General features: G+C 44.0%; 1 protein-coding gene and 1 pseudogene across 1 annotated transcript in view; one reads left to right on the top strand and one right to left on the bottom strand.

Moving 5' to 3' along the window:
• Positions 1-27,019, bottom strand: part of PPM1H (protein phosphatase, Mg2+/Mn2+ dependent 1H) — a 290,291-nt gene that overhangs the window by 100,205 nt on the left and 163,067 nt on the right. The window lies entirely within an intron of this gene.
• Positions 9,964-10,977, top strand: LOC129010173 (glyceraldehyde-3-phosphate dehydrogenase-like; annotated as a pseudogene).

Genomic DNA, 27,019 nt, shown 5'->3' on the forward strand with positions numbered 1-27,019 from the left:
TTTTCTTTATAGAGATGAGGCCTCACTATGTTGCCTAGGCTCGTCGCGAATGCCTGGGCTCAAGCAATCCTCCCACCTCAGTCTCCCAAAGTGCTGGGATTACAGGCATGAGCCACCGCACCTGGTTAACTTTTCTTTATATATTTTTGTATTTTTTGACTGTTACAGGAAACGTGTGCTGCTTTTGTAAGTTTGAAGAGGAACTGATTTGCCCAGATTTGGCTATGTAGTCACAGAAGACCTAGAGTCTTCCTGAATGCTGATTCATCTTTGTAATGTTACCACCCTTCATGAACCCCATGTGCCTCAAGCACCTCTCCATGAAGTTCTACTAGATGGCCCAACCACATCTCAGAGGCCGTTATTTGGAGCTCAGGCACAGCAGCACAACTATCCTGCATCTGTTTCAGGAGCCACTAACTGAGAAGCCAGTGACTGAATCTTCTTATGAAAATAAGAACTGGTTAAGCCTAAAAATGTCTGTACTTTTCTACATCACTTGTGCTTTAAGGAAAGGACCCAGAAAAATAGGTTTAGAACTGCCAATCACGTTCAAAATAAAAGTATAAGAAGAGGTTCCAAGTGAGGGATTAAATGCATGACTAAAGAATTTATCACCTCTTCGATTGAAGGTTAGATCTTGTTAATCTTAGCCATATAAAAAAGTTTAGACCAGGCATGACAGCTCACACCTATAATCCCAGCACTTGGGGAAGCCAAGGCAGGAAGAACACTTGAACCCAGGAGTTGAGACCAGCCTAGGCAACATACTGAGACCCTCATCTCTACAAAAAATAGAAAAAATTAGCCAGGCGTTGTGGTACATGCCCATAGTCCCAGCTACTCAGAAAGCTTAGATGGGAGGATCACTTGAGCCCAGAAAGTCGAGGCTATGATGAGCTATGATCATGCTACTGCACTCCAGCCTGGGCAACAGAGCAAGATCCTGTTTCAAAAAAAAAAAAAAAAAAAGTTTAAACAGGTGTGATCTTCCCCTGTAGCCTGGGCATTCTGTACCAGTCTGATACTTATATTTCACTAGGCACCCAAGAACTGACTTGAAACTATGCCCACAGGCTCTGACAGTATACATCCAGGTGTGATTTATTCAGTGACCATAGGGAAATTTTCAATGTGTTCAATCAGTAACACTGATAAAGCAAAACCAAACCAAACCAAACCAAAACACCACTGACAACTCAATTACCATATTCATTGCCTATGGGCTACCTACCACCACGGACTGCCAGAGTTCCAGGCCCAGACAGCCACCCAGGAGTCTGGAGGTAGCAGCAGGATGGGAAAGCCACCTCCCCTTCATACATCACTACTAGGAGTAAATGGAGTAGGGGATGTCCTTGTTGTGAGGCGCAAACAGCCAATTATGCTTTCTATTGCCTGGGAGATATCTCCCTTGTTCCGGGGCAAGCAAAACTCAACTTATACTGTTGTGTGGTGTGGTTTCATCCTGCAGAATAAGGAACTTTCCTTCTAGATGGTCTCAGAAATGTTCTCCCTTCACGGAGCCCCAACACACACAGTGCTACTGGGTTTGAATAGTAGAAGCTCATTCACACCCCCTCACTTCTAAATTTCCTAATATGAAATGACTTTGCCTCAGTACACTGCAGAGCTGCTGTGTCACTGACTACAGCTATAGAGAAAGCTTCAGATTCATGCAAACGAGTAACAAATTCTTTCTTTCCTTTTTTCTTTTTTTGAGGCAGGATCTCGTTCTGTTGCCCAGGCTGGAGTGCAGTGGCACGATCGTGGCTCACTGCAGCTCTGGCCTCCTGGGCTCAGGTGATCCTCCCACCTCAGCCTCCTGGGTAGATGGGACCACAGGCATGTGCCACCATGCCTGGTTAATTTTTTTTTAAAGTTTTTTTTTTTTTTGGAGACGGAGTTTTGCTCTTGTCTCCCAGGCTCGAGTGCAATGGTGTGATCTCGGCTCACTGCAACCTCTGCCTCCCAGGTTCAAGTGATTCTCCTGCCTCAGCCTCCCAAGTAGCTGGGATTACAGGCACGTGTCACCACACCCGGCTAATTTTGTATTTTTAGTAAAGACGGGATTTCTCCATGTTGGTCAGGCTGGACTCAAACTCCCAACCTCAGGTGATCCACCCGCCTTGGCCTCCCAAAGTGCTGGGATTATAGGCGTGAGCCACTGTGCCTGGCAATTTTTTAAAATTTTTAGAGATGGGTACCAGGTTTAAGTGATCCTCACACCTAAGCCTCCGAAAGTGTTGGGATGGCAGGCATGAACCACCATGCCCAGGGTAAATTAAGTTTAAAGGGGAAGACAAAGTTTGGAGAATCAAGTAGAGCAAATGTAGGAACACTCTTGTCAGCACCTTCTTTGTGTAACCCTCAGAAAGCCTAAAAGCCCATGTTCTGCCAGGGTACATTCCAGAGCACACTTCAGCCCTTCTGCCCTCTCAAGGTAAAAACCTTTTATCTTAAAACCAGACAAAATCCCAAAATTCACAGTCAAATAATAAATAGGTGCTACATAAACATGGCATGGAGACAATAGGCATAGAGCTTTTCAGCCTCAGTAGAAAGCTTTGCCCATGTGGCAGAACCCACCAAGTACTCCCTCTGCTCTAGATACACAACAATGACCTATAACATGAGGTGGGAAAGAGAAAGAGAAAAAAATTATACATGCACACACACACAAATATATAGCCAAGCTAAAAAATAAAGGTAGCATCTCTCTGTAGAGTAGAACTGGAAAAGAAATCCAAAATCCCCTAGCTGCTGGACTTGAGAAGCAGGTAATGGTGTCCAGGAGTCCAACTTCTATGGAGTAAAAGGTATTAAAAGTCCTCCAAGTGGCCGGGCGCAGTGGCTCACACCTGTAATCCCAGCACTTTGGGAGGCCGAGGCAGGAGAATGGCGTAAACCCGGGAGGCGGAGCTTGCAGGGAGCAGAGATCCCGCCACTGCACTCCAGCCTGGGCGACAGAGCGAGACTCCGTCTCAAAAAAAAAAAAAAAAAAAAAAAAAAAAAAGTCCTCCAAGTAAGACAAAGGGCAGCGATCAAGCTCACATCTGAAGTCCAGTTCCAAACCAAGTCATTTCAGTTTGTTATACCTTGGTTTCTTCTCTCCGCAGCAAGGGAACTTGCTGAATGGCAAAGCAAAGTGCTTTGAGGCTCTAGTTTAAAAAAGTCCTGGCAGTGCAGAAATTCATTCCCATCTTTAATTCCTAAGCAATCAGCCAGCCCTGTAGCATGGAATCCACCCACTCATGTAGTTAAATGTGTTTCAATGTAGAATCCACACACACACACACACACACACACACACACACACGTGTGAGGAAGGGCCTGCCATCATGTACCCTTTCTGGGTTGTTAGGTTCTGACAGTTAACCTGAAAGGCTATACTGTGACAGCCAAAGCATGAAATGATAAAGACTGTGGGGCAAAGGCTAATTGTCAAGCCCTCCTCCAGCTCAGAAGGTTCATGGCTTCAGAGGAAATTCACATATATGTGAGTAATTGGTGGTAGGAGCCTGTGTGTTGTGGCAGAAACAGCACCGGCACCGGCCTGGGAATCTGAAATTATAGGTGCCAGCTCCACAGTGGGCTACTGTTAATTGTCTTTAACTCTGGGCCCTGGCATCCTTGCTGATAACAAAAAGGGTCAGAATCAGGTGATTTCATAGGCAACTTTCAGGGTTAGAGTGAAATGCTTCTGAAAAGAGTCTGATACACACTGGGGTAGAAAAATACTGACAAGGACTCCAGTTACTACTTTTCTTCTCAGGAGGTGATAACCACCACAATTTAGATTCTAAGAAATATAAACAAAACACAGAAGCACCAGAATGGGAGAAGCCACCCTTACTACTTCTCTTAAAACATCACAGACAAGGAACCTACTATTGAGCAAGGCCCCCAATGTAATTTCACTGTTGTCATCAGTCCCCGTGGAACGCAGAGCTACAAACAAAAAGGCATCTCTGACACTGTTAAGAGTATTCATGGGATGCCCTGATTCCATTACACACTCTTTCAGCTGAAACTGATTCGAAACGCAACATTAAACTGCGCATTTCCAGAATGGAGGAGAAAATCTGGTACAAGGTGACAAAGAGAAACCATTTGGAAAACCCTTTTTGACAGTGTATATCAATTTCAAGGCACAGGGAGGAAACATCCATTTTGTTCAAAAGCATCAGACTTTGTGGATTCTGTTTGGATGCAGCAGAAGTGTTCTTCTCTTTCAAAAGTATTAGAAATGCATTGTTGGGAAAGAAAGCAGGGCAGCTGAGAGACAAGCCAGGGTTACCTTACCATCATCAGAGGATGGCTACTCTGTAGATGCTAATTAATGGTATCAAAAAATAGCTGAAAGGAAAAAAGTAAACAACAGCCTGGAATCAGTTTGGGTGTATTTCTTCTCATTCAATTTTCAGAATGGAAACTACTAAATAAGTCAGCAAATACGATGATTCATTTAACAAGACCCCAACTATGCAATTAAGCTCCTAGGTAAAAATATTCACAAATGACGGTCAAGGGAAAAATATTTCAGATCTTTAAGTAGCAGCAAAAATAAGTGACCAGTCATAGAGCCACAGCTGAGTCCCATGTTCCTTGCTTTCTTCACAACCAGCCCAGCCTGTATTCATACCACCCAGAATAATTTCTCAGTGTCATATTCAGCCACTTTCTACAGAAACATCTTAGTCTACCATCTTGCTATACCAGCAACACTCATGAAACCCAGTGCACCAGCACAAAATTTTCCAGATCAGGTAAATGCCTCAGTCATTAATGAAATGTTTTCAAGGTGCATTTCATTTCTCAAAAAAAGAGGTCTATGTGTTTGTTTTCTGTTTTTGAATTACACTCTGCATACCATAAAATATACCCTCTTAAAGTGATACAATTCAGTTTTTTTTGGTACATTCTCAGGGTTGTGCAACCATCACCATTATCCAATTCCAGGACATTTTCAAAATCTGAAAAAGGACTCCCTATACCCTGTACTCTTTAGTAGCCATTCCCCATCTCTCCTTCCTTCTAAGCCCTTGCAAATACTAATCTACTTTGTCTCTATGGATTAATCTATTCTGGACATTTAATATGAATGGCATCATACAATACATGGTCTTTATGACTGGTTTCATTTGCTAAACATATGTTTTCAAGGTTCATCCATGTTACAGCATGGATTCCTTCATTCCTTCTTGTGGCTAAATAATATTCCATCACATGAACACATTTGTTTATCCATTCATTAGTTGGCAGACATTTGTGTTTCCATTTTTTTAAAACAGTGAATAATGCTGCTATGAACATCTGTGTACAAGTTTTTGTGTAAATATATGTTTTCAGTTCTCTCGGGCATATACCCAGGAGTGAAATTATTGAGCCATATGGTAACCTTAACTTTCTGAAGAACCACCAGTTAGCTTTCCAAAGTGACTGTACAATTTTATATTCCCAATTGGTGGGTTTTAGAACTTTCTCTTAAAGGACTCTAGAGTTCAAACTAGATTCAGATCTGAAAATCTCAGTGATTTGTTATTCAGCACCCTTTTAAAGGCACCTTGCTGAAAAAGTTTTGCCTGCATGTTTAGCTTTCAATGTGTACATCACACAATGCTTTGTTTTTCATTTGCATCAGAGGATACGTATTCTGCTTCTCTCTAGTGCAGGGTCAATATCTAAAATTCACGATACCGTACGGTTCCCCAGCACAAATGTGTACAACCATTTGTTAAGTGCCAAATCAAGCACATTTTCTTCCTCATGGCAAGTAGCCAGACTGGGTGAAGCCACCAAAGGCATTTATTTTTCTCTCTACTGCAGTCTATTTATGAGTAGGACAAACTTTTCTCTTCTTTTGAAAGATGACTGTTGACTACAATGGCTCACTATTTGTGTGCCAAGACAGGTAGGACTTGCAGAGCCCAGGAAGCAATTTCTTCACTAATACCCTGCATTGGTCACACCCTTGTTTGATTTGTGTCTGATTTGGACCTCTTTACTTAAAAAACAGCAATGTGACGGAACAACCGAGAAGGGTCCCAAGAAGAGGAGTAAACACAATTCAAGGGGTGGAAAATAGAAGCTTTGAAGAGGCTAAAGCAAAAGTGCTATTTTAGCCTGAGGGAAAGAATGAGGAACAATCTCATCACACTCGCCTTCATGCATTTAAAATGGGTTTATTCAGAGAACGGTGGGTGACCAGTTCTTCATGCTCAGAGGGAAACAAACAGGAGGAAATCACATCAAATCAGTAAAATACTATGGTTGGAAAAGGGAAAATAATTTCTTGATCTTCACATTATACATCTGACCAAAGCTCATGGATCTCCATCCCTGGAATTCTTAAAAAAGATGTAAAGGAGCTTTGTCTATATTTGCCTGCCAAGAATCTTGAGGCATCCTTCACTGTAATTTCTTTATGGTGCTATAAATCAGGAACTACGTCTGCTGCATGAAGGCAAAACCAGACCCATAAACAATGAGATCTAGACTGTATAATGTACTGAGAATGCCTTGCAGTGTGCACTGTGGAAGTAAACAGGACCTCTTTTTTGCTACATGCTCCTGTTCAAAATAAGTTACATTACTTCATCTGGCAGGGCAGGGAGGCTCATCTGTGGTTCATGGTTAGGTTATATGGGCTGGATACTGCACACCAGCCCTACCTGTAAGGCCTCTCTGGCTCTGCCTGGTAACAGTTACCCTGTGTCAGTTCCTTACAAGCAAAGGCCTGGGAAGCCCATCTCTCATTCATTGAATATAACCCACTAAGTTGGGTTTGGGAGCTGGCTGTGGTGAAATGAAAAGTGATCAAAGTTTGCAGTCCAAAGTCAATTTCAAGCTATGAATTAAGTATACTGGGAAAGTGAGTTAGCCACTCTGAGAATCAATTTTCCCCACTTGATAAATACCACTTTCTTCAGACTAAATGATATATGTATGAAGGACTTTATAGATTATTAGTGATGCTAAATGAATAAATTAAACTCACATATAAGAGTCAGTAGAATAGTAATTTACTTGGAACTTCATTATTTTTGTGTAATGATAAGTGTCTACAAATGGGATCTTAAGGAATTGTATGAAAGAAAAAAAATTTTGTGACCTCGCTTAGGCTTCAAGAATAAAGTGGTTATCCCACATTTTATCGTTAAATAAAAATTTAACATTTTGAAGATTTCTCATTGTCATTTCCATTCATGTGTTCAGATACCCCCAACATTCCACAGAAAAGAAGGAAGACTGACAGGGGGATCGGGGGCATTCTTGCTTCTCCTGCTCAATAGCTTTGAAACCTCAGTCTGTTCATTAATATTAAAGTGAGAGGCTCCTTAACATTTTTCCAAGCATATCCATAATTTTTAATTTTATTGTGACAGAGATATATATAAAGGATTCCCATGCCAAATCCCCTTTTCCTGCAAAAATTCTACCCAACCCATAATTTATCCAAGGCTCTTACAACTGTCCAAGTAAAAAATGAGTCTGAACTATGTCTGTGGAAACAGAAAATTCTTAGAGATAAAATACATAATTTGAAAAAATTATGTGGGAATTAAAGGAGAAGAAAATGCCTGCAAATCTGCTGAGGTTCCCAGCTTGGACAATGAAGGACGATGATGCTATTAACACAGGAGAGACAAGCAGAAGAGTTAGTCTGGAGAAGACACTGCATTTTGGGCATTTGAATTTGGGGCATATGTCTGATGTCAGGTGGAGGGGCTAGTGAAGACACAGTTGGAAATGTGGGAGTGGTTCTCAGGAATGAGGTTAGGGCTAAAAAAGATTTGTGAATACTCATGTCTATATGGTAGTTAAATTATAAAATTGAAACAAGTGTCCTAGGGAATGCATATAGAAAAAGGGGAGAAAAACAAAGCCGAGAACTGAACTAACATATTAAGTGAAAACACAGAAAAATAGGTCCGTTCTCTCATCTACCTTCTAACCTCAGCTACCTGGCAAACTCCTCTTCACAGAATAAATCAGTTAATTTAGGTTGGCCTCTACAACATTTCCCATGGAACCTGCTTCTGAATGAAAACAGGGGACCACCAAATGAAGATTCCTCATGCTCGAAAGAGTTCAGGAAACACTTTTCTTTGTCACAGGACTTTTCTGAGTCTTTAATATACTCATGTGGATTGTCGTTCTCCAAAGCCAGGTTCCTTTGTAACAATGCCCAAATCTAACTACAGAACGAACATCTAACATCTTTCTGTCTTTCTACCATGTGTGGGTCCGATTCAGGGACGGAAGCACTTGACTGAGCTATAGCTTAGGGATACAGTGGGCTTCACTCTTGGATCCTCACCCCCTACTCTTGAAGCCTTGTTGGATGTAAAATCGGAAATGTTCTGTTCCCTCTCGGAAAAAGGCCACGACAGACCATCTCTCTCTGCTTCCACTTTCTTTTTTTGAGATGCAAAGGCAGTGGTAAAGAGGCTGAGACTGGTGGGGGCTTGCCTGGGAGAATGCCAGGTTCTCTCCCCTTCTCTCTGGCTTTCTCCATTCTGGCTATTCTCTTAAATAGATTTCCAGATAAGGGGGATCAGGGCGGGCTCCCACTAACCTCATTTCCACTAGTTCTGACTTGAAGCTTGGGCTTTCTTGTTCTGATTCTTACCTGATTTTTATATTTGCTGCTTCTCTGGAATGACCTTCCCTCATCACCAGGATTAGAAGTATTATTTTCCCTCTCACACTGAGAAGGTGGAGAAAAACCACAAGAAAAACTAAGGCTCCAAAACAGATAAAAATATTACAGAGGAGAATCTTGCTGCAATAAAAGGGATCAAATCCTCTGACTTCAAAGGATTATATTTTAGGGCCCCAAAAGTCCTCAAAAATGAGGCTGTCACAGTACTGTTAGGGATCTGGAAGGAAGGGCGTTGAAGAAGAGATGTGGCTGTGGCCAAAGATTAGAGCTAGGCAAATCAGGTGTAATTTTTAACATAGGAGACTATGGATTCTGCACTGTGAGAAGAAGAGAGTTGGTATCCAGTCTTGATAAGATTCTAGAGTAGGCTGAGGACAGTGTAATCCCAGCACTTTAGGAGGCTGAGACGGGAGGATCACTTGAGTGCAGGAGTTCATGACTAACCTGGACATGATGAGACCCTGTCTCTAGCAAAAATACAAAATATTAGCCAGGCTTGGTGGCACATGCCTGTAGTCCCAGTTACTCAGGAGGCTGAGGTGGGAGAATGGTTTGAGCCTGGGAGGTAGAGGTTGCAGTGAGCCAAGATCAAGCCACCACTGCACTCCAGCCTGGGTGACAGAGACAGACACTGTCCAAAAACAGATGCTGAGTAGATCATGAAAGAAAGCCTTGTGAGGGCTAGTGAAAGAAAGCAGCAGTCACTGGTGGTCTACCTGGGTTCCTTAAGAGAGTAAGTCACCTCATTCCCAATGCTTCTCTCCCAAACCCCTTCCTCGTCCAGCTAAAAGAAATGCTAAGCCATGGTCTTTACTTGGACTTTAGAAATCAACAGTCTTTTATGATCTTTTGGTTGACAGTGAAGAGGAAGGGTTAGTACAAGTAAAAATAAGCAAATTTAAAACAGTTGAAATATAACAAAATGGAAGAGTTTCCATCCATGAGACACTTGTTGTGATTCAGCTCTGTGGCATGGCTGTCGGGAGAGTGAGGGTGGGTTTTAAGGATGTTATCTTTACAAGGTGGGTGGCCTTCAGCTCTCTACCATGCAGGTCAATTCAGTTCTGAGAGGTGCCACATGTGAACACAGAAATCACACAAGAACAGGCCAAGGAGAGACCTGGATGAGAGGCTCAAGCCAGTCATCTTCTTTGGATGGTAAGAATATCATGTCTTTCTTTTTCTTAATCTTGTTTATTTGTATATTTAAATTGTACATAAGTAGCTCTCTGCTCTTCCCATTTGACAGACAGCTGCCTCTTCTCTCTCATTGCCAGCTGCATCCCTGAGACACTATGGTGAAGGTAAAGATCAAAGTCAATGGATTTGGTTGTATTGGGTGCCTAGTCACCACGGCTGTTTTTAACTCTGGTGAAGTGGATATTGTTGCCATCAATGACCCCTTCATTGACCTCAACTACATGGTCTGTGTGTTCCAGTACGATTCTACCTGTGGCAAATTCCATGGCACTGCCAAGTCTGAGAATGGGAAGCTTTCATCAACAAAAATCCTATCACCATCTTCCAGGAGCGAGATCCCTCCAAAATCAAATGGGGCAATGCTGTTGCTGAGTATATCGTGGAATCCATCGGTGTCTTCACCACAATGGAGAAGGCTGGGGCTCACTTGCAGCGGGGAGCCAAAAGCGTCATCATCTCTGCCCCTTCTGCTGACGCCCCCATGTTCGTGATGGGCATGAACCATGAGAAGTAATGACAACAGCCTCAAGATCATCAGCAATGCCTCCTGTATCACCAACTGCTTAGTGCCTCTGGCCAAGGTCATCCATGACAACTTTGGTATCGTGGAAGGACTCATGACCACAGTCCACACCATCACTGCCACCCAGAAGACTGTGGATGGCCCCTCTGGGAAACTGTGGTGTGACAGCCACGACGCTCTCCAGAACATCATCCCTGCCTCTACTGGTGCTGCTAAGGTTGTGGGCAAGGTCATCCCTGAACTAAATGGGAAGTTCACTGGCATGGCCTTCCGTGTCCCCACTGCCAATGTGTCAGTTGTGGGCTTGAATTGCTGTCTGGAAAAACCTGCCAAATATGATGACATCAAGAAGGTGGTGAAGCAGGTGTCCAAGACCCCCCCTCAAGGGCATCCTGGGCTACACTGAGCACCAGGTTGTCTCCTCTGACTTTAACAGCCACATCCACTCTTCAACCTTCGATGCTGGGGCTGGCATTGGCCTCAACGACCACTTTGTCAAGCTCATTTCCTGGTATGACAATGAATTTGGCTACAGCATCAGGGTGGTGGGCCTCATGGCCCACATGACTTCCAAGGAGTAAGACCCCTGGACTACCAACCCCAGCGAGAGCAAGAGAGGAAGAGAGAGGCCCTCACTGCTGGGAAGTCCCTGCCACACTCAGTCCCCGACAACACTGAGAAACTCCCTTTCTCAAGTTTCCATGTAGACCCCCTGAAAAGGGAGGGGCCTAGAGAGCCCCACCTTGTCGTATGCCATTAATAAAGTCCCCTGCACTCAGCCAAAAAAAAAAAAAAAAAATTTGTACATAAGTAACATATACTGCATATGTAATCACAGTTTTTTTAAACAAATGTTTCATGAAGGAAACATGTACATGAACGTATTTTGTATATTTATAAATGTACAAAATAAATTCCTGAGGGAGGAGAGTCATCATCCACAAGGAGGTGGTCCAGGCCAGAGAATACTAAGACTCAGGTGAGCTGGTGACATTTGGGAATGTGGTACTGAAAAGGTGAAGAGTACTTACTGAGAAATACAAGGAAAAAGTAGGGGAGGGGAAAAGAAGGAGGGTGCTGAATCTCGGAGGAGCCAATTGAATGGCCGAAGATGACGGCACATGTAAGCCTAAAGAACTTTGGGAGCAGCCTCTACAGCAAGCTGCAGAGATGAGAGGGAGAGAGAAAGCGGGATATCTAACCAGGAACCAGTTGGACCTAGGAAAGCTGACTTGAGAGGCACCTGTGATGTCAGCAAAGATTTAACCAAAGCCAAAGACAGCATCTCCAATGGCTCAAAGGGGAAAACTCTCCTTCCAGAGTTCACAAGGGACCCTCAGTGCTATGACTGGTCCAATTGGAAAATGAGGTTGGGGAAAGGGTGGATGACCAGAAAATGGCACCCCCAATGATGAGACTCTGCAGACAGAAACCCATGGCCAAAGAGGCACTGAGAGGCACTGTTTGGTCCTCGTGAGAAGCCTCAGTGGGGTGGCTTTTATCCCCATACTCCCTCATGCTCTCGTAGGGCTGGGTTATGAATCTGAATTATCTGAGTGTAGACAGTAGGGAACAGGAAAGGAGGAAGAACATCATGGATAAAATCAGGAGTGTGATTTTTGATAGATAAACTGTTCCCTGTTTTTGCTGGGATTAGTTATGCCAAAAGTGGAAACTCAGCTTCCTGAGATACCTCCCATTTCAACACAAGAAATAGGAGAAATATTTATACCATGGCCTAGTAAGGCTGAAAAAATCTTCAGGTGCATAAAAAATATCTTAAGTTCTAGAGAAACTATTATAGTTACTTAGGGTTTAACTTCTTTCTCAAACTGTAAAATGAAAATAGACCAGTTCACCCTTAGATCACAGGAATGAATAAAATCAATGAAGAGATAAATTCGCTGGAAGAAAACACACTCTAGTAAATTCACCAGAAATCTACCATCATAGATCTACTATTTTCAAGTGTTTTTCTGGGGGCAAGTTTCAAGTTGTAAGGTTGTCTTTACGATAGCATTATTGAGACGCACTTCCTACCATAACACCACTCCAGAAAACACTCGGAAGCAGCTCTATCATTTAAGACCCATGTTTCTGTGTCCCAATTTCTATGGACTTATTCAAATTTACAGTTTCAAATGTTTAGCATCAGTCAGTAAGTCACACACTCCACAGAACAAGAGGCTCTTAGAACACAATTATTATCTTATTCCCATTGACTGGTCCCATTCACAACCACCTCTCAAAGGAGAAAAGCAGATGGAGGCTTCCCACATGCAACCCTTTATGGCTCCAACCTGGTGCAGTTTAGGAGTGAGGTTTAGAAGGAATTAGAAGGCGCATTAATAGAGACATTCATTGTAATTTGACACATGAATTTGCTGTTCAAAAGGCTAAACTGGAGTGCTTAAAGCTAAGTGCTTAAAACTACCCCAGAACCCTAAAGTAATGTACCATAATTACAATTACATTCCTTCAATAATAGATTTAAAAAGTTAATACTTTCTTGTGTTTGGCTGGAATCACTCAGTCATCCACTGTAGTTGTGAGATCTCTTTCTTGGAAATCAACATCTTCATTTGGTTTCCACATGAATAATTCTTGGAAGCTACAAAGTCTTTGAAGGGTATTTATTTTTGCCTTGAGGTCTGGTGGCCTCAAAGTTCACATGAACCTCACAGATGTAAACTATCTCAGCATGATTCATCTATGCCTATAGCGTTCTCACCAAAGGGAGGTCCCTGCCTGTGTGGGGTTTCCATATTTATACTGCTTGTGTGTTTATTTGTAGTTAAAATTGTTTTCACAAGTCAAATAAATTTAAAGATGACCTACAATGCACATGCATGAGAAATTAAGCCAAAACTCAGATTCTTGACTGAATCACGGTTTGTTTTATCTTGGTGGTGGGACATGTGCTTTGCCTAAACTTCAAATTTCTTATCCTTCTGCCTCCATAATTGCAATCATCTCACTCTCCACACTGAATACATTTTATTTAAACCTTCAAACTGTGGAGGAAAAAAAGGAAGCATCTAACCCAAGACAGGTGTCACCTAGACAGGAACTGTCTGACAGCTAAGAGAATTTCTTTTCTCCATGAAATGCTGTGGTGGTTAGTGTCAGGCCTCTGAGCCCAAGCTAAGCCATCATATCCCCTGTGACCTGCACGTATACATCCAGATGGCCTGAAGCAACTGAAGATCCACAAAAGAAGTGAAAATAGCCTTAAATGATGACATTCCACTATTGTGATTTGTTTCTGCCCCACCCTAACTGATCAATGTACTTTGTAATCTTCCCCGCCCTTAAGAAGGTTCTTTGTAATTCTCTCCACCCTTGAGAATGTACTTTGTGAGATCCACCCCCTGCCCACAAAACATTGCTCCTAACTCCACTGCCTATCCCAAAACCTATAAGAACTAACAATAATCCACCACCCTTTGCTGACTCTCTTTTCGGACTCAGCCCACCTGCACCCAGGTGAAATAAACAGCCATGTTGCTCACACAAAGCCTGTTTGGTGGTCTCTTCACACGAACGCGTGAGACATTTGGTGCTGAAGACTTGGGTAAGCGGGACTCCTTCGGGAGACCAGTCCCCTGTCCTCACCCTCGCTCCAAGAAGAGATCCACTTATGACGTCAGGTCCTCAGACCAACCAGCCCAAGGAACATCTCACTGATTTTAAATCGGGTAAGCAGTCTCTTTTTACTCTCTTCTCCAACCTCTCTCACTATCCCTCAGCCTCTTTCTCCTTTCAATCTTGGCACCACCCTTCAATCTCTCCCTTCTCTTAAGTTCAATTCCTTTCATTATCTGGTAGAGACAAAGGAGACACATTTTATCCGTGGACCCAAAACTCTGGCACTGGTCACGGACTCAGGAAGACAGCCTTCCCTTGGTGATTAATCATTGCAGGGACGCCTGCCTGATTATTCACCCATGTTTCAGAGGTGTCTGACCACGCGGGGACGCCTGCCTTGGTCTTTCACCCTTAGCAGCAAGCACCGCTTTTCTGGGGGGCAAGCACCCCTGACCCCTTCTCTCTGTGTCTCTACCCCTTCTCCACTTTCCTGGGGGGCAAGCACCTCCCACTCCTTTTCCACTTTCCTGGGGGGCAAGCACCTCTCACCCCTTCTCCACTTTCCTGGGGGGCAAGCACCCCCCACCCCTTCTCCCCATGTCTCTACCCTTCTCTTTAAACTTGCCTCCTTCACTATGGGCAACCTTCTACCCTCCATTCTTCCTTCTTCTCCCTTAGTCTATGTTCTCAAGAACTTAAAACCTCTTCAACTCTCGCCTGACCTAAAATATAAGTGTCTTATTTTCTTCTGCAATACTGCTTGGCCCCAATACAAACTCGACAATGGTTCTAAATAGCCAGAAAACGGCACTTTTGATTTCTCCATTTTACAAGATCTAGATAATTTTTGTCGAAAAATGGGCAAATGGTCTGAGGTGCCTGACGTCCAGGCATTCTTTTACACATTGGTCCCTCCCTAGTCTCTGCTCCCAATGAGACTTGTCCCACATCTTTCTTCTTTCCCTCCCACCTGTCCCTTCAGTCCCAACCCCAAGCGTCACTGAATCTTGTGAATCTTCATTTTCTACCAACCCATCTGACCTCTCTCTCACCTCCTCCTCAGACAGCTCCTCCTCAGGTCGCTCCCCGCCAGGCTGAATCAGGCTCCAACCCTTCTTCAGCCTTTGCTCCCCCACCCTATAACCCTTCTATTACCTCCCCTCCTCACACCCAGTCTGGTTTACAGTTTCATTCTGCAACTAGCTTTCCCCCACCTGCTCAACAATTTCCTCTTAGAGAGGTGGCCGGAGCTGAAGGCATAGTCAGGGTACATGTGCCTTTTTCTCTATCAGACCTTTCCCAAATCAGCCAGTGTTTAGGCTCTTTCTCATCAGACCCCACTAAATATATACAGGAATTCCAATATCTAACTCTGTCCTACAATTTAACCTGGAGTGACTTAAATGTCATCCTAACAGTTAGGCCAATTCCCAGAATGACTAAAGAAAAATAACTTTTCCTATAGAAGGTGAGAAAATGGCCAAATGACCTAGACTAGCTCTGAAGGGTAAGCACTGAGTCCCAGTTTGAAGATTACATCCTAACCACACACCAGTCATACTCTGCTCTAGGAAAAACCTTGAGTACTTGTGACCTTCTGTCCCTAACTTAGATGTTTACTTTCAGTTTACATACCGTAGAAACACCAGGGCGTACATGATTTTCAAGTCAAAAAAGACAAGGACTAATCCAGAAAGGAGAAGGAATTCCATTTCATGCAGGCTTATTGACAGCAGCAAGAGACAACAAAACCACAACACAGGAGGCTTTAGAAAAAAACTAAATAAAAAGCCGTAATCTCAAAGAAGACTACAGCCAACAATAAATATTAATACTATAAAGTAAGGTCCTAAGGACTCCACAGTTACAGAGGAACAAGGGATCAGAAGTTCATATCCATTATTTGGAAGCATTAAGAAATGTTTAGATTATTTTCCATTACTCTGTGTTTGAGGAGGAAGGGGAAAAGCTGCTTCAAACCTGTATGCAGAATGTAATTTCCCTGGGGGAAAAATGGGATTATGTATAAAAAAAGGCTGGAAAGATACACCCCTAATTGGTTAACAGTGGTTGGGGAGGGGAGGAGATTACATGCAATTTTTCTTTTTTGCCTGTTTATATTTTCTACAAGAAACATGACATATATCTACAGCAAAAACTGTGTAACAAATCCTTGAATTTTCCTGCTAAAATTGGTCTATGTTTTGTCCTGAGGTAGAGATCTCTACCACAAAACACCAGGCGGAGATAGGCCTGTTTAGTGCTTCTCATCGCCCCAGCCTTATAGGCCCTCATTTCCCCATAAAAAAGGGGATGGAGAAGGGTACTGAGAATCTCTATAAAAGGTAGCCACTGATAGAAGCATTTTGCGAGAGTTTAGGGAGTCCACACAGCGGAGCTGGCTGGCTTAGTGTAATAAATAGGCTGCGGTGAGAGTCATTCTAGGCCACAGCACTCATGGGCATCACCTGCCTTAATTTTACCCATGAGGAATGACACAGCAAGGAGTCGGAAGGTTTAGACATGAAGACTGACCTCTGCAGACTGGTGTGAGGGAAATGGACGTGGCTCCCAGCAGCGGCTCTTCCCACTCTCAGGACCTGCCATCAGTGGCCTGAGACCAGAGACCCACAGCCAGGCAGAGGGTCTCCCAGCACAGGCCCAGTCAGCGCCCTGTCTGCAGCTCCTCTCTTGGTAGCACTGCCCTGCTGTGTGCCAACAACTTGGGAGTCACTGTATTAGAGAATCTGCCAAGCCCCAAGTTTGTCTTTGGGTTAACCCCTATGTATGGCCCATCTTAGGAGTTCTTTAGAGAGGTTTCTGTCTTGCACAGGTGGTCAGGTGAGTGTGCACAAAGCTCTGTGATCAGACCCTGTGGTGACCACACCTGATGTGTGCTTGTCCAGGGGGGGCTCACTGTCATGGAGTCTGTAGCAGTGCCTGGCCACGAGCATCACAGGCCTCAGCAAAGGCCTTCCTGATCTTCTTCTGGGAACTCCAGATAGCCAAGGAGCAGCCCCATGCTCACAAAGCCACAGAGTAGGACAGGAAACTTCAGAAGCTCGCCTTCCTCCAAGGCTTGGCTTTTCATTCCATTGTAGACTCTGTTGGAGGCTCAGAAGAGGCGTGGTAGATGCGCCTGAAAGCAGTAACTTATGCATACCCCGAAAATGATCCTTATAGCAGACACATCTGACAGCAGTAACTCAAGAAATGAGGGTTGCCATGTGGAGGGTTCTAGGGGGAGGATGCTAAGTGAAGATGTTATACAAACTGCATCCTTTTTACAAGCAGTTGCAGTTCTGTCCAGCCTGCCATGACTGGGCCATTTCTGTGTGTAAGTTCCCCATAATAAAACCTTGTGTCTTGTTTGTTGGCTTTGGGTCTCTTCTTCAGGTTCTTGAATGTGGTGTCATCCCTACTGAAATTAATAGGGATCTAGCATGACAGAGGAACATGTGATGAAATAAGCTAAAAATAGGGGCAATACCGGTTAAGAAATAAAGAACACTTCATTGATGACCGAGAAGGGAGAGGCTGGCAGGGAAACCTGGAGGAGGCTGAAATGCCTTTGGACCTGAAGAACTTTGCATGATTCAATCCTTCCTCTTATTGAAGGGAAAGAAATTTTTTTTTCAAAGCACCTGCCAAAAAGCAGGTACTGTGTCTAATTTCTCTTCAACAACCCAAGGAGGCAAGAAGAGTTTTTAAGTGATGGTCCTGAAGTCCCCAAGCAGAGACTGAGAAGCAGATTTACCTGGCTCCCAATATGTGCTACCTCCCAGGTCAAGCAAATGGTCTTTTCAGGTCTATGAATCCACCCAAGGTCATCTCTTGCCTGCCCACATTGGGCTGTTTGGGTGGAATCAGGCAGACCAGGGTTGAGTGCTGGCCTTTCCACTTGTCCCCTGTAACCCTGGACTGGCTGTTAGGCCCCTCCAAGCCTCGGCTCCCTCCCCTCTATAAACCATGGCCATCTACTGCACACTATGCTATGAAGATCATCAGTCAGGGCTGAGCACCAAATCCAGACAGGATAAATGTGCACAAGTGGGAGCGGGCATCAGGAGCAGTGGTCCTGATTTCAGATCACCTGCTTTGCATGCAGCAGTTGTTTTTCAGCTGTGAGACTAATTGTTCACAACTTGACAAAGCAGGTCAAAGTACAACACAAATTGCTACAACCTCTTGCCAGTCCTCGGCTCATTTCTTCCTCAGCTCTTCCTTGATGGGTAATTAGAACACTTGTCAAATACAGAAAGTTGAAATCACTAATGTGACTCTAAAACTTATTGCAGACCATTAAACATTTACTAGAGGTGCATAATGCAGAGATGTGGTAAATGACATTTCTTCACAGAAATTGCTGAGCTTAGAAATCTTCAATCGTTTCATTTTAGGGGTGAAGCAACCAAAATCTTGAGAGACTAGTGGTTTGGCCAGACCTAAACCTGAGGGGTTCATTATTCCATTTGCTGTGCTTGCTACCACTCATGGTGGACTATTAATTCTCACCTCCACTCCTGGTTGCTTTTGAACATGTGGGGTGAGCTTTGAGAGAGCCAACGTCCTAAGATAGAGGAACACTCCTGATGCATTTTGCCCCCTCCAGCGAAGGTCAGGGTGCTTCTCAGTCCTGGATTCCTGCCTCGATCCAGCTGCTGCCTTTTCTTTGTCTGCACTGGTTTCTGCTCCATGCCGGGGGGACCATCCTCTCTCTCCTCTCCTTTGTAAGATCCAATAATACTGAAAATGTTGAACTCTGGTGAATTTCCATCCAGACAATTGCCAGGGACAAAAATAGTGAAATGAGAACAAATGGGAGTGACCCAGAAGAGAGAGTGCACCCAGAGAGACCACAGACTCTGGAGTCAGGATGTGGAGGCACCGTCTAGGGACACCAACGTCCCCTGGCTTATGTCCTATATTGCCAGGAAGGGGAAATGTGTGCTGGAAATCTAGGTATGTCCTAAATTAGCAAGTGGAGATCATGGCTGCAAACGCTAGACAGAGCCAAACCACCATTCTGAAGCAAATCTGTCTCAAATGTTGAGTAACAGCTATTCTGAATAAAAACATTCTGTGCATATGGAAGGCTCAGCCTCCAAAGGAGCTTGACATTTTTAACTACAAAAAGGTCTCAAATTAAATCCATGTGACCTTGAGTGTAACAGGAACCCCAGTAACACCACACTTTTACCAATCAAATGAGAACTTCCAAGACCTTTCTTCCTCTCCCATTTTGCTTTTTTTTCTTTCAGCATTTACTCCTTGAGCACCTCCTACCTTGTGCCAGGCACTGTGCTAGGCACTGGGATCAGATGGGGAAGCAGAGAGGGCAGTTTCTGCTGCACAGAGCTCACAATATAGGGAGGAGCCGTGATCCATCTGTGAAGGTGGGAGATGCCTCAGTCAGGGAGGTCCAGGAGGGGACAGTGAGGCTGAGGCTGAAAGGACTGGCACGGGGGGCCCTGGAGAAGGATGGAGGGTGAGAAGTTCAGGTAGAAGCAACTGCATATGTGAAGGCCGCATGGTGGCGGATGCTCGGCCTGTGTGAGGAGCTGGACAAAGCCATGAGTGCCGCTTAGTTAAGAAGAGGACAGGCTCAGGGGAGGCTTGAGGGATGGGCTGGGGCCAGTCAGAAGGACCTTGCAGGTCATCAGAAAAGTTCAGATGAGCTCAGTAGTCATCTCTGAAGGGCTTTGAGAGGAGGGTTTATCTTTTACAAAGGTTATCCCTGTTGTGTGTGGAAACTGGACTGGTACAGGACAGAGCTGAGAGAGAGGGAACCAGGGTCTGTTGCTGAAGTTCAGTGAGGTGTGTGACAGTACATGACCAACAGCAGTGCAATGGTGAAAAAGAGAACTGATATCCACCAGATGTCATCTGGAATCAGAACTGATGTGTGAGGATGGACTGGGAGCTGGGCACAGTGGGGTGGAGGCCATGTTTGCTAGGTGCCTCTATGTGCTGGGCATAAGGAGAGTGTGTTTCCCCAGAAGAAGCCATCTCTGTCATTCATATGCCAGGTCCCTGTGTACCCACCGTTAATGATGTCCTCCCTGGACTGACTGCACCTACTTGTCTTTAAAGAATATGGAAAAGCCTGCAATGGTATCAACGCTGTCATGGTCTTTTCGAACAGCAATACTATACTATACATAATCAATTTTTCAACACCTAAGCAGAGTTGAGCCTGCTTCTAGAAGAGTTTTGAGAGAATACAAAGATAACATTTGATTCCTGCCGCAAACGAGCTCTGGCCTATTAGGGAAGAGAGAGAGACACCCAGTTACAGTGCAGTGTGAAAAGTGAAGCAAAAGAAATAGAAGGGAGACCCTTGGGCCCCTGGCACACAGAGAGGCATCAGTGAACAGATGTCTGCCTGGGATGGGATGGAGGAGTCAGGGAAGACCTCAAGGAAGAAGTGATGCTGAAGCTGAATCTTCTAGAAGACATCCCAGGGCTGTTCTTGACAGAGGAGGAGGGAAGCATGTTATCAAGACAAGGGAGATGTGAGTACCTGGTCTGGCATTGCCAGAGCTCAGGGTGTGAGGATAAGAAGTGACAGGTGAAGGTAGAAAGAGGCTAGAATCTGGACTTCAGTCTGAAGATACATCACTGAAGGGCTTTCAACAAGGAAGTGGTGTGGCCACCCCACATTGTAGTAATCTTGGGGACTGCCAGATGGGTGCCAATGCAGTGGCCAGCCCTGTAAGGGGCCCAGGTGAGGCTCCTATATGGAGTCTACAAAAGATGCAGCTGGTGATTAACAGGGATTGATGACAGAAGGGGTGGGGAGGGGGAATGCAGGTCAGGGTAAATTATCCTAGGTCTTCGGTTTAAGTTTAGGCACTTAGTGGCCTAAGAACACAGGAGAGAGGGCTCTATTGGGGAAAAGAAAACTATGCTAGTTCTGGGCATCTTAAGTATGAGATTTGCAGGACATCTTATTTATCCATACTTTACCCTTGATTGAAAGGGTGATTACATAAACACACACAAAATAAAATAAAAATATATGTGGAAAATAAAACTAGAAAGATCACAGGAAGGTAGGAATTAAGTTAATACAAAAAACATGTACTGTAAGGCCCTTGCGCTTATTAGAAGTGGGTCACAAATGCTTCCTAACAGGCAACACAGATACAAACCAGGATCAGTTTACACAACTCAGGGCCCAAAATGAATTTAAAAAAGCCACGGAAACAAAAAAAAATTACCCTGCTCTCAGTCCCCAGGCTTTTCCTAAATTGCATAAGAGAGAAAAGTCCTCTGTGGTCCTGAAAAAAGAGGAGGCTGTGTGATAGAATGAGCAAGCTCTTCAGCAGGGTCCTTCAGTGAATTCCACAGCACATTTCACACAGCTGTTTCTTGCAACCTTCTCCAATGGAGGCGCATGGCATAAGCAAGCCGTTCAGGAAACCATTGTGCAGGGCCACAAGCGTGAGCTTCAGGCTTCATCCAGGGATAGATTTGAGAATTTCTAGAACGTTGCGAGGAATAGAAATCCTTCCTATATACTGTTTCTCTCAACAGACTCTTTCAGAAATACCAAAAGGCAGCAAGTTCATGGCCACCCTGCCCAATAAATACCTGGAAAGCAGTTACACCACCAGCCAAGCACTAAATAGGCTTGCTCAGTTGGTTAGGGTTGTGGGGGATGCAGAATGATCAAGTGTGAGGGAAGTTCAAGTCGAACCCTGCCACGTGCCTCATGGTAAGCTCCTGATGCTCTGCAGAGAGGCGGGAGGCTGACAAGAGGGGAGAGAAGACTGGAGGAAGGTGGTCATGGGACCTGGAGTGTGGGAGGGAAGTGCGGCTTGGGCTTCTATACTTGGGCAACATCAGGATGTGAGTGGATGCTGAAGGTGCGTAAGATGGCTCAGGGTGGGATGTGGAGAAGCTGGCTGAAGACAAACCCTGGGGCAGCCTGCATTTCAGTGGCAGGTGTGAAGAGGTTCCACCAGTGAAGGGGAGGGAGAGGGAGGGGAAATCCTAGAAGCTGAGCAGAGAGATTGTTTCAAGAGGAGTTGGTGTGTACTTATGGCAGCTGCCTTTAACCTCCCTGTAAGTAGGTGTTTTTGATAAGGTAATATTAGCTGCTATAGCAGATAATCCTAAATATCTCAATGGCTTTATACAGTGTGTGTTCATTTCACACATGAAATACAAGGTCTGATTGGCTTGGGCATAGTCGCAGGGGTATTCTGCCAGCTTCAGCATGCACTTCCAAAGCCATCCTGGTTTGTCAACTTCTAGTCTGGAGAAGAGTGAGGATGGTATGTGTGGCAGTCTCCTAGGATTCGTGTAATATGAGTCACAACAAATTTAGCAGCTTAACACAATAGAAAATGACTTCTCTCACAGTTCTGGAGTCCGGAAGCCTGAAATCAAAATTGTAGGGCCATGCTCCTTCTGAAGGCTCTGCAGAATCCTTCCTAACCTCTTCCCAGCTTCTGGAGATTCCAGGAAATCCTTGGTGTTCCTTGACTTGTGTCTTCTCAACCCCAGTCTCTACCTCCATTTCCTCCATTTTAACTGGGTCATCTTCCCTGTGTCTGTCTACACATGCCCTTCTTAAGTCCAGTCACTGGATTTAGGGTCTGCCCTACTCCAGTTTGGCCTCATCTTAATTATATCTACCAAGGTCCCATTTCCAAGTAGCGTCCCTTTCACAGGTGCTGGGGGTTAGGACTTGAACATAACTTTTTGAGGGAACATAACAACAGTTCAAGACAACAGTATGTGTGAGGTTTTCGTGGGTCACATATCACTCTGCCCACACCCCCATGGTTGAAACTGAGTCATGTAGCTATACCTGCAATACACCGAAGGCCGAGGAAGGTTGTTCCCTGTGCCCAGGAGAAAGGAAAAAGCAGCAGGAGGGCAGCTAGTCAGCTCTACCATACCGCAGGGCAGGGAGATGGGAGAGCACATTGGGATAGAATCAAGGCTATCACGAGGGGGAAATGCAGCCAGGAAATGCATGCTCTGAGGGACAATCCTGGATGTGAAGAGAACCAAGTTAAGGGGAAGACACGCCTGTAATCCCAGCGCTTTGGGAGGCCGAGGCGGGCGGATCATGAGGTCAGGACTTCGAGACCAACCTGGCCAACATAGTGAAACCCTGTCTCTACTAAAAATACAAAAAATTAGCCAGGCATGTGGCGGGCGCCTGTAATCCCAGCTACTTGGGAGGCTGAGGCAAGAGAATGGCTTGAACCTAGGAGGCGGAGGTTGCAGTGAGCCAAGATCGTGCCACTGCACTCCAGACTGGGCAACAGAGTGAGACTCTGTCTCAAAAAAAAGAGGAAGACACAGGGATAAGGGGAAGCTTGTGCGAAATGAGAGAACTTTGAGTATGTTTGCAGGCAGGTAAGAAGCCAAGGGGAAGGGAGCAAACACAGATATGTGAGGGCAGAGAGGATGGGTGGAGACTTTTTAGAGGAGGTGGAACAAAGAACACTGGTGGAAGAAATCAGCACATCCCTGAAGCTAAGTATGGAGAGGCACAAATCCTGTGAAATACCAAATGATAAAAGACAAGACAGCTGGGGTTTGCCTGGCTTTTTAAGCCTGTTACCTGATTTCTTTTAGGCCTAACCTGAGACATGTTTGTTTTGCATAGCTTATTGTATATATTCAGATACCTATACTACACACATTATACACAGATACATTAGGAATATCTCTCTTCCAAGCACATTCCCAATGTGCTAATCCTGAGAGTTCTTGCAGAAATGTTGGGTCAACCAGAAGATTGCTTGCTGGCAATGCACTAAAACAGTAATGAATACTTTAGCATCATGTAATTGTGTATCTACTGCAGGAAGAACAGTGGGCTAGTCTAGCTCTTCCTGCTGTGGCACCACTAGCCCTAAGAGGCTCTGATCCACAAACCTGCACCACTTGGGGTAAGGAAGTTGTCTGCAGAGTCCACATTCAGAAAAGGTGGTGTCCCTAAACAGAATACCACTTTACTCTTTTAAGTGGCAGAATCCTGATGGCTGTGACATGTAGAGGTGGCCTGTGTGTGAGCAACTGGTCCTCACGCAGAGGGAGAAAGGGTACAGTTGCCCAATCAGCGACAAAACCAGCCTCGTGGCCTGAACAAAATTAGCCTGTCTGAGAGCCTGCTCATAAGCTAAAGAACTAAGTATCCATTCCAGAAAACGATATGAAGATTGGTTTGTTGGTCTTCTGACATTCATTCAATGTCTTCTATGGGCAAAGGCAATTTGTGAAAAGCATGGCATTGAAAGTACCATACTGAACAGCTGTTTTTAACAGCGCCATGGGAAACCCTGAGGGACTGTTGATGGGTGTAAACCAAAAAGTATCTAAGACATGTCTCAATTGATTTAAAAGTTCATTTTGCCAACTTAAGTTAAGGAATGCCTGGGAGAAAAAAACATGGAATCACAGAAACAGTCTGTGGTCGGTGCCTTTCTCCAAAGATGAATTTGAGGGCTTCAACATTTAAAGGGGAAAAGTGGGCTGGAGGGGAAAGAGGGAGGGTATGGTAACCCACATGTTGCAAGAGAAAAGCAACAGGTAGGGAAATAGTCGATTATCTATTCATCTGAGGCTCAGTAAATTAGTACTTTCCATAAGATAAGGTGAACCCAGAGTAGCTACCAGTGGAGATATTTCACCTTTTATCTGCAGCTATTTGCTTAGGAACAAAAGGAAAGGCAGTTTCTTGCATGACTCAACTTTCAGCTTATTTTTTTTTTCCTTTTTGGCTTAATAAATTGGGGTCCCTAGTTTTTATTTTTTTTCCACCTGGGGGATAATATTACTAATGATAATTATTATGGTTATCATTAGTAATATCAATAGTAATATTACTAATGATAATTATTATGGATAATTATTATGGTTAAAACACTTATTGAGCATTTATTATATGCCAGGAACTGTGCTTAACATTTTACACACTTTAAATCATTTAATCCTTCTACTAACCTTATCACAGATAAGGCCTCTTATTATCCCCATTTCCCCATTTCCCTGATAAGGAAGGCACAGAGAGGTTAGGTATTTTGTTCAAGGTCCCACAGCGCTATGATAAGTCACAGAAGCCAGGACCTGAATCCAGCTTGTGTTTCTCCAGAATCTGTGCTATTAATCAGTATATAACCTGCTCTACATCACAAGTGTTCCTATCTGTTTTACATACTGGGCCTCTGTTGTAAGGTCTCATTTAAACAAAGGGTCTGGAAAGTATATAATACAGCTTTTTTTTTTTTTTAGATGATCTATTAACATCGAGAAATTGGTGCAGTCCATTTGAAAGGACCATGTGTCTTTGAAATGCTGGTGGCAATGATGACCTGCCAGCTCAGAATCACAAAGAACATGACAAGGGTGTGGTAGGGGAACAACTATACAAAAACTTTGACACAGAAAAGCAGCAAAACAGGAGTGAAAAGCGAGCAGAGAGATGAATCAGTGTGAAAATGGATTGCACGAATCCAATTTTTGCAGGCAGGCCTGGTGGTCCACAGTAGGGAAAGAGTTCCCACTCTGCAATTTCAAAAGCCTCTTTATTATTGCCTGGGATACCACTGAAAAAGAAAAGCAAGGGTCCAGGAGCCGGGTGGGAAAGCACAGTCCAGCACAGAGGGTCAGGGCAGGCTCCAGGCCCAGCAATGCGGCTCCAGGCCCAGCAATGCAGCTCTAGGCTTCTTGTGCAGCTGAGCTCCCTAGGAATAGTGACCTTGACTTCACAGCTAAGTCTTGCAAGAAAAAGAAAAAGAAAACACACACACACACACACACACACACATACACACACACACAACTGTGTTTTTCGAATGCCTGAGAGCTGGGAGGCTTTTTTAAAGGCTTTGTTGAAAAAGGACTTTTTCTGTGTTACTTAGAGACAACCATTGCTTGCCAAAATACTAGGTTAAAAAAAAAAAAAAAAATCGCAAAATTCGAGAGCTGGAAAGAATATTACAGGCTGCCCAGTGTGTCCCAAAGCAACTAAATTATCATTATAAACTTTGTGAAGACACACACACACACACACACACACACACACACACACACACACACACGGGCCTTTGGAGAATGCTGACTTGAATTCAGCATCTTGTCCACATCTAATCTGGTAAGAATACAGTTCTAGGGTCCAGAGCTAGTATCTGGCAGCAATATTGGCTAAGATGAATTATACGACACAGTGGAGTCCTAAAGCAGCTCAGGAACGCTATCAGAAAAGTTCACCACACGCTTTTACATCAGCCCAAAAGTTCATGTAGCCCTTTCATATGCAAGCCATCTACACTGTAATGCAAATTATATTTTACCTTGCATCATGTATTTATTATAAACTTAAATATATTTACTATCTGCAGTAGTAGCAGTGGCAGGAATAATATATTGATAATCACTGTTGATAACTAGCATTTATTAGGTGCTTTCCATAAGGCAGGCAGGCACTTGTATAAACATTTCAAATGCACTTGATTCGCACATAATGTTTAATGCTTTTGCATGAATTATGTTTTACTTATTTTGCCACTATTCCTCCCCATACCCCGTTACAATGTGAGTTCCATAATGGCAGAGGTTCAGGGGTTTTTGTCTTCATTATTAACTAAGTTCGGTTCTCAGAACACAGTAGGCATGCAAATATTTTCTGAGTTGAATTAATTCATTTAATCCTCACAATGACTGAAAGGGATAGGGATTGTTAGAATTCCTAATTTACAGACGAGGTAACTGGGGCACAGAATGGTTAAGTAACTGGCTGGAGGTTGCACAGTAAGTGATAGAATTAGGATTCAGTCCTGGGACATTTGACTCCAAACCCTACACTTTTGGTGAATCCCTAGCATTTCTATTTTAATAATGACAATAGCTAACATGTACCAAGCGCTTACTATGTGCCAGGTACCACACTGAATGCCTTCTGTGCACCCTCTCATTAATACAACAGTTCTACAAAGGAGGCTATTATTATTTTATTCACACATTTTAGAAGGACCCTCTACCTCGACCAAAGTCATTCTGCTAAGTTGTGTGGC

This window comes from Pongo pygmaeus, chromosome 10 (assembly GCF_028885625.2).
Source record: "Pongo pygmaeus isolate AG05252 chromosome 10, NHGRI_mPonPyg2-v2.0_pri, whole genome shotgun sequence".
NCBI classification, from domain to species: domain Eukaryota; kingdom Metazoa; phylum Chordata; class Mammalia; order Primates; family Hominidae; genus Pongo; species Pongo pygmaeus.